Source organism: Tamandua tetradactyla, chromosome 4 (genome assembly GCF_023851605.1).
Source record: "Tamandua tetradactyla isolate mTamTet1 chromosome 4, mTamTet1.pri, whole genome shotgun sequence".
Lineage (NCBI taxonomy): Eukaryota > Metazoa > Chordata > Mammalia > Pilosa > Myrmecophagidae > Tamandua > Tamandua tetradactyla.
The window spans coordinates 60,199,973-60,209,002 of NC_135330.1; the positions used below are offsets into that span (position 1 = coordinate 60,199,973).

The 9,030-nt window shown below is 37.6% G+C and overlaps 1 pseudogene; it reads right to left on the reverse strand.

Moving 5' to 3' along the window:
• Positions 1-4,967: 4,967 nt before the first annotated feature.
• Positions 4,968-5,441, reverse strand: LOC143678990 (low molecular weight phosphotyrosine protein phosphatase pseudogene; annotated as a pseudogene).
• Positions 5,442-9,030: the final 3,589 nt, after the last annotated feature.

Below are 9,030 nucleotides of genomic sequence, written 5' to 3' on the forward strand. Positions count from 1 at the left end.
ACATTGCCTAGGGTCAAGATGGTGGCTTAACAACGTGCGTATTTTAGTTCATCCTCCAGAACAACTACTAAATAACCAGAAACAGTACAGAACAGCTCCTGGGGCCACGTCAGTGACCAGACACACAGCATATCCCAGTCTGGACCAGCTGGACTGGCTGCGAGCACCTCCCAGAACCGTGAGTTCCCAAAGCTGTGGCGGCCAGTACCCCTCCCCCACAGGCTGCTTCCCAGAGGGGAAAGGAAAGGAAATTTACCAGCAGCAGGGACTGGGCACAATCAAACGTCAACTGTGGAACTAATTAACAAATTCTGACTACTAAAAATAGGCCCCCAGCTTAGGTGAACCTGATCAAAGCGGAGGTTGCTCATTTTTGCCCCGGTGCCAAGGGGGCAGGACTGACAGAAAAAGGTGAAAAAAAAAAAAGAAAGAAGGAAACAGGTTTTTGTGGCTGTGTATCTACAAAGGCTTGACTACCTCTGGATACAGCGGCAGGACTTTTCAGGCTGCAACTGCCTCAGGCATAGGCAGAAGTGAGCTCTTTTGGGGGCTTATTTGGAGCCTGTGCCTTCCCTAGGGGAGGGGTGAAGCCCCACCCAGGTGGAATCCCTCCATCAAAGAATTCAGACACCAGGGCTTGGTAATTTGAAGCCGTTAAAACCAGCCTACAACCTCTCCTCTGTCTCCACCACGCCCCCAGCCAAAGTTAAAGGTACCGCATCATCTTATGCTAGTGGGACCTGCAGTCAGACAAGCGCCACATACAGGGCAGGATAAGAAAAACAGAGTCCAGAGACTTCACAGGAAAGTCTTTCAAACTGCTGGGTCTCACCCTCAGGGAAAACCGACGCAGGTGACTCTTTCCTCCTGATAAGAGGCCACTTTGGTCTGGGAAAATCCGGCTGGGGTATATAATATCTAAGTAGACCCTCCTAAGTGTGGGGGTGGGGATGGGGGTGGGGGTGGGGGTGGGGAAAGGCACCACACAAGCAGGGCAAGAAACAAGAAAACAAGAACTGAAAAATTCTCCTCTGTTAAACAAAACTTAAGCTAAAGGTCCAGATAAAGCTGAACGGAATGTCAAAGAACAGATAAACAACAAATTCATCCAGCAAGAAAACCCTAGATAAAAGAAGTGAAAGCAATCTCCAGAATAAACTAATTAAGGTAATTCAATGGCTAGATGCCAGCAAAAAATAACAAATCACACTAGGAAAATTGAAGATATGGCCCCGTCAAAGGAACAAACCAACAATTCAAATGACATACAGGAGCTGAAACAATTCAGAATGTACGAACAGACATGGAAAACCTCATCAAAAACCAAATCAGTGAATTGAGGGAGGATATAAAGAAGGCAAGGAAAGAACAAAAAGAAGAAACTGAAAGTCTGAAGAAACAAATCACAGAACTTACGGGAATGAAAGACACAGTAGAAGAAATGAAAAAAACAATGGAAACCTACAATGGTAGATTTTGAGAGACAGAACATAGGATTTCTGAACTGGAGGACAGAACATCTGAAATCCGACAAGAAACAGAAACTATAGGAAAAAAAATGAAAAAATAAGAGATAAAGGTATTAGGAGTTTTTGCCCTGGCAGAGAAGGGGCAGGGCTGACAGAAAAAAAACCAAACAAACAATAGAGGGTTTTTGAGTCAGACAGCGCAAAATACTTGAAAAGTGCTGGACCCTAAAAAAAGTGGGGGCACACATAGAGCCTGGAGATATATAGAGCCACATACCAACTTAAGTTCTTGATTGACAAACCTAAGGATTGGGGTCCTGCTCTGAAAAGGATTTTTTTCTTTTCTCTTGCAGCTTTCAGAATTTTCTCTTTGTCCTTGACATTTGTCCTTGGCATTTCACAGTTTGATTACTGTGTTAGTTAGATTCAGTTGTCAACTTGGCCAGGTGAGCATACCTAGTTCTGTTGCTGCGGACATAAGCCAATGGTACGTGAACCTCATCTGTTGCTAATTACATCTGCAGTCGGCTAGGAGGTGTGCCTGCTGCAATGAGTGCCGTTTGACTTAATTGGCTGGTGCTTAAATGAGATAGTGCAATGTAGCATAGCCTAAGCAGCTCGGCATTCCTCATCTCTCAGCACTTGCAGCTCAGCGCAGGCCTTTGGAGATGCGGAAAGAAGTCAACCCGGGGAAAGTTGTTGGAACCCAGGGGCCTGGAGAGAAGAGCAGTAGAGACCATCCTGTGCCTTCCACGTAAGAAAGAACCTCAGTGGAAAGTTAGCTGCCTTTCCTCTGAAGAACTAACAAAATAAATCCCCTTTTATTAAAAGCCAATCTGTCTCTGGTGTGTTGCATTCCGGCAGCTAGCAAACCAGAACAGTTACTATCTGTGTGGGTATGGTTCTTTTTGAATTTATCTTGATTGGGGCCCACTGGACTTCTTAAGTGTGCATATTCATTATTTTTATTAAATTTGAAGGTTTTCTGCCATTATTTCTTTGACTACTCTTTCTACCCCTTTCTCATTTTCTTCTTCTGGGACTCCCATAATGTATAAATTGGTGTGCTTAAGGGAATCCCACAAGTCACTTAAGCTCTTTTTTTTTCTTCCTGCCCTTAAGCCTGAATCAAGTAAATTGTCTTGTCTTTGAGATCACTGATTCTTTCTTCTGCCAGTTCCAATCTTCTGTTGATACCTTCTAGGGAGTTTATTATTTTAGTTATTAATTTAGTTAGTTATTAAGTTATTAGTTCTTCAATTTCAGTAACTTTTTTTCTTTTAAAATTTTCTATCTATTTAGACTGTCATATTTTTCATTTGTTGTTTTCCTGTTATTCTTTTATTTCTCTGTGTTGTTCTCAATCTCCTTGAGCATATTGAGGATCATTTATTAAAAGTCTTTGTGTGGTAGGTCCAAAGTCTTGTCCTCTTTGTTGATGTTTTTTCTATATCTTTATCTTTTGCTTTGGATGGGTCATCATTTTCTGTTTCTTTGTTTGTCTTGCAATCTTTTTTTGCATGCTGCATGTTTCAATATTTTAAAGTGTTAGCTCTGGGATTTAGCCCCTGAGCTATCTGTGCCTCAACTTATAACCAGCTATGTGTATGACAGAGATTTTCTTGAGTGCCAGTAGCTACCAAATATAAACAAATGAGCATGAAAGGTGCCTGTCCCTGTCTTTATAAATTGGCTCTGCTTTGGCTGCTTGTCTCCTTCAGAGCTTAGCTCTCCCATCAGGAAGATTAGATCAAGATGAATAAGAAGTTCAGGGTCCTCTCTGTCTTATGTGAGAGTTTGGAGCATGTGCTTCTTTCTTGACATGGCTTATGCCTGCTTGTGCTTTTAAGAATTCCCCCAATTATAAGAATTCAAATGACCTCCCTACTCTCAATGAAATCGACTTTCACTCCCTGCTGGGTGTAGTATTGTATGACTACATTACTAGTAAGGTGAGCCTTTGCCGCAGACCACTTTGGCTTAGTTATTGTTTACATTGCTTTAGGTGTCTGCATGCTCCTTTCTCCTGCAGGACAAGTTCTGGAAGGGTGAATCCAATACAAGTTTCCTGGTTCATTCTTTCAGGGTTCCATCTGATAAATTGTACAGGCCCCTAGTATGTTCAGAGGGGTTCCCTGGAACAGAGCAGGGAACCCCAATGGGAGTGCAGGCTGATCCACATCACCTGGGGAGTGGGAGGTGGGGAGGTGGAGCTTGCAATGGCATCATGAGTTTTGCCTTCCATTTTTCAAGCTGCAGTTTCTTGATTCTGCACTCACCCATTACTAAAACACTAACTTTTTCCCAGACATTTGAGGAAGATGTTTCTGCTCATGTTTCTATTTATTCAAAGATTCTGTGAGGGGACTAGCACCATGGACTATCTTATGTCATCATCTTGGTCGACTAAAAGCCTTTTTTTTTTTTTTGTATATTTATATTCCCCAGTTTATTTTGAAAACAACCTTTTCTGCTATATAGCCAAATGAATTTGAAATTACAGTTATCTCAAAGTACACAGTAATTACCTATTAATGAAACATAGATAAAAGAAGGCAACACATATTTAAGGACTTCAACATAATAAAATTCTCTTTTTCCGAATTTTCAAATTACTTCTTTTTCCCATATAAACCAATATATATAATATTTGACATTTGGGTTACATGTGCATATAAAGCAGACACATTTGTCAATGTGAGCGTATGATGAAGCAGCATGCAATACCCTTTCTGGATATAATTAAATTTTCGGAGGCAACATGGTCCAAATGGGAGCAAAAAGTTGATTTCCTTGTGAAATAAACTAGATAAAAGACTAATGCTAAAGATTTATACCAGAAATTATTCTATTTCCTCTCCTTTTAACATACAAATGTGCACTCTGGGTATGTGTGAATCAAAATACTTACAATCAAGATTGTGAAAGCCTATGACTAGGGTAGTATGTAATTCAATAAAAGGCTCTGGGGTGAAAAAAAAAGGAATTATAGGTGAAGAGAACATTTGTCTAACAGTTATACATATTGGCTTAATAAAGAGGTAGATTATGTAAAAGTCTCAATGGGCTCAGATATTCACTGGGGCCTGAAAATGATGTTTAATTATTTACTAAGATCATAATTAAGCATATTAGAAGGCTAGCTGTCACTGTATAGTACCTTAAGGTCAAACACTGAAAAGAAATGATTGTTACAAAACACACAAAATGTTGTATTTTGTGGTTCCACTATTTTGTTTGTTCCATTATTTTTGTAATTCGGGCAAGAGAAGAGGTCCAATTTGTTTAAGAATATTTAATGTACCCCATAAGCTGTCTGAATCAGAGATTTTTTATTAATTCCAGCTACGATTATTTTTTAATATAAACAAGTCGATTGAAAAAAGTTGTGGCCTTGAGCTATGAAACATTACACTTTTAGCAAACTGATTGAAAAACCTAGAACATCACTGTAAGATGTTAATCACTGTTGGCCCTCAGCAGTGAATGGATGCAGCTTTACTGTGACTTCTCCAAAATTGCTTTGCAGCACCTAACACGCTGCTGGGACACGTTCTCCAAGTCCCAGTTATTCCCATAATAGGGATCCTCAGTAAGTTGTTTTTGTGGATCATAGCTCCCCAGCAGTTCAATTTTTGCTTTGCAGTTTTAAACTTCATTACCTTTTCTATTCAAATTTCTCAAATTGCTTTCATCCATAGACAGTATATATTTAAATGTGGCAGGGTCTTCTTTGGTAAACTGCTAGGCAACATGATTCAAAGGAATATCATGCTGCTTCATGCAATTTTGCCCTTGACAATCAGGAGGGTTTCCTAGCTCATAAGCGGAAGTTGTGGCGCTGTCTATCCTCCAGTTATCTGAAATATTTTGATCAGTTACAAGTTTTCTGAAGGTGGCTTCTGCAATGGGTGACTGACAAATGTTACTGAGACATACAAACAGCGCCGATTTGGGCGGCCGCGCTGCCATCTTCTCAGCCACAGAGAAAGACACAGAGAAAATCTTTTTTCTTTTTAATGTAAACCTTTAGAACCATAATTTTCCCTCTGTACACTGCCTTTTCTGCAGGCCATAAGTTTTGTTATATGCTGTACTTTCATTTCCTTCATCTCAGGATATTTTCTAATTTCTTTTGTGATTTCTTCCTGATATTAATTTGTTTAAAATTGTTTTGATTAATTTCCACATATTTGTGAATTTTCTGGTTCACCTCTTATTGATTTCTAGCATAATGACATTTTGGTCAGATAAAGTATTTTGTACTATTTCAACACTTAAGAAATTCTTTGAAGGAGGTGCAAAGGTAATTCAGTGGTAGAATTTTCGCCTGCTGTGTGGGAGACCTGGGTTTGATTCCCAGCCCATGCACTGAACCCTCCTCCCCTAAATTTCAACAAATGATGCTACAATAACAGGATAGTCACATGGAAAAAGACTGAAATATGACCCCCACCATACAGCATTAAAAAAATATTCTTTGAGACATATTTTCTGTCCAGCATGTGATCTATTCTAGAAAATGACCCCTGAGCGCTTGAGGAGAATGTGTATTCTGCTGTTGTTAGATGAAGTGTTCTGATTATGTGTGTTAGTTTTTATATTTATTTATTCATTTATTTTTATAGTTGGTTTTTAGTATTTTTCAATTCCTATATTTCCTTGTTGGTTTTTGCCTAAATGGTCTATCCATTATTGAAAATGTTGTTTTGAAGTTTCCTACGGGTAAATGGAAACTATCGATTTCTCCCTTCAAATTTGTCAATATTACCTTAATATATTCTGGCTCTGTTGTTAGGTCCATATATGATTATAATTGTTTTATCTTCTTGATGTTTTACCCATTTAGCAATATGTAATGTTCTTCCTTATCACCTGTCTTCCAGTTTGCCAGCTGCCAGAATGCAATATACCAACAACAGAACAGTTTTTAAAAAGGGGAATTTAATAAGTTGCTCGTTTACATTTCAAAGACCAAGAAAATGTCCCAATTAAAGCAAGCCTATAAAAATGTCCAAATTAAGGCACCAAGAAGAGGTTACCTTCACTCAAGAAAGGCCAATGGGTTCAGCGTTTCTCTCTCAACTGGGAAGGCATGTGGCAGACATGGCTACAATCTGCTAGCTTTCTCTCCTGGCTTCTTGTTTCATGAAGCTTCCATGGGAATGTTCTTCTTCATCCCCACAGGTCACTGGTTGGTTGACTCTATGGTTCTCTCAGCCTTGTGGCTCATGCTTGGCTCTGCTGTGGCTTTCTCTTGGCTCTAAAAAGGATGTCTCTCCGGTATGATCTCTAAATGTTGGGTTAATTTCTTTTTTTCCGTTAATTTAAAAAAAAAAAAAAAAAAGAGAAGGGATAATTGGAGATGAAGGGATACAGACTGTACAACGGGACTGGATATAAAAACTCAGAAATGGACAGCACAATACTACCCAATTGTAATGCAATTATGTTAAAACACTGAATGAAGCTGCATGTGAGGTATAGGTTTTTTGTTTTTGTTTTTTTTGTTTTTTTTTCTTTCTATTATTGTTTTAATTCTTATTCTGTTGTCTTTTTATTTCTTTTTCTAAATCGATGCAAATGTACTAAGAAATGATGAATATGCAACTATGTGATGTTATTAAGAATTACTGATTGTACATGTAGATTAGAATGATTTCTAATTGTTTTGTTAATTCTTTTTTTTAATTAATAAAAAAAAAAAAAAAGGATGTCTCTCCAAAATGTTTCCTCTTTTAAAGGATTAATGGGTGGAGTCACAACTCCATGGAAGCTATTTGATCAAAAGTTACCACCCACAACTGGGTGGGTTATATCTCCATTGGAACAATCAAAGTGTTCCCAGTGAGCAATATTGAATGAGGATTAAAGGACATGACTTCTGTGGGGTCCACCAAATATTCACACCAGCACACCTTGTAACATATTTTGATTTATAATCTATTGTGTGCAGTCACCCCAACTCTCTTTTGGTTGTTTGCATGGAATATTTTTTCCATCCTTTCCCTTTCAACCTACTTGTGTCTTCAAATTTAAGGTGAGTCTTTTGTAAAGTACATATTGTTTGTTCATTCTTTTTAATCCATTCTGTTAATCTCTGCCTTTGGCTGGAATGTTTAATCCATTTATATTTAAAGTACCTACTGATAATGCAGGACTTAATTTTGCTAATTTGCTAGTTGTTTTTGTAATTCTTATACCTTTGTTGTTCCTCAATTCTTCCAATACTGCTTACTTTTGCATTTAGTAGAACTTTTATAATGAACCATTTATAATCCTTTCTGATTTTCTTCTCTGTATATATATTTTTATCATTTCTATGGGGCTTAAATTTAACTTCCTAAATCCATAACAATCTCATTTGATCTGATATCAACTTAAATTCAGTATACACAAGTTATGTTCCTATACACTTCTGCCTCACCTTATGTTGCTATTACAAATTTCATCTTTATATATTGTGACTCCACACTATAGATTTATGATTACTTTTCATCCATTTGCATTTTAGATCCCATAAGAAACAATAAGTGGAGTTAAATACCAAAGGTAGACTTGTACTTGCTTTAATAATTACCCATCCAGCTACCTGCATTATTTTATGCAGCTTTGATGTGCTGTCTAATTTCCTTTCTTTTCAACCTGAAGAACTCCTTTTAGAAAATCTTTTAGGGATGCTCTAGTTGTCATGAACTCCATCAACTTTAGTTTATTTGCAAGTGTCTTAATCCCTCCCTCAGTTTTGAAATACAGTTTTGCAGAATTCTTGGTTTGAAAATCTTTCTTTCATCTCTTTAAATATGTTGTCCCATTGCCTTCTTGTCTCCATATCTATTTAATGCGTAAGAATAACCTCCAGGATAACCTCTCAACCAGTGAGTCTCTCCTGTGGAGTTCGTCCAGACCATTCATTGGAGTCATCAGCTTCACAGCCTGCCCTATGGATTTTGGACTCTACGTTCCCATGGTTATGTGAGACACTTTTATAAATTTTATATGTACAGATATTTCCTGCTGATTCTGTTTCTCTAGAGAACGCTAGCTAATACAGCTTGGTACCGGGAGTGGGATGGTGGTTCTTAAGAAATAGAATCTTAAAAATGGGTTTTAGAATTGGTTTTCTACTCTGACAGGACTCAAAGTCACTAAGGACTCTGTTTCACATAATCAGAATAATACTGCCAATCCATGGGGTGAGTTGGCAAAAGAGATAGTCAAAATATCACCATTGGATTCTTCCAATGCTTTACTTGCATGAAGTCAGTGTCTGAAGGATAATGGTTTTTTTTTTTTTTTTTTTTTTTTTTTGGTTTCCACTATTTTTATTCATAGCACATAGAATACCATTTTTAAAAATACAAAACACGTAAAGAAATCAGAAAATGTGATCCATAATTAAGAATTGACACAACCAATAAAAACAGAATCACAGATGACTAAGTTAATGGAATCACTCTTTAAGAGCTTTATGATAACTGTTAGAAATGTGTTAAGGAATTTTTTTTTTTTATTAATTAAAAAAAGAATTAACAAAACAATTAGAAATCATTCCAATCTA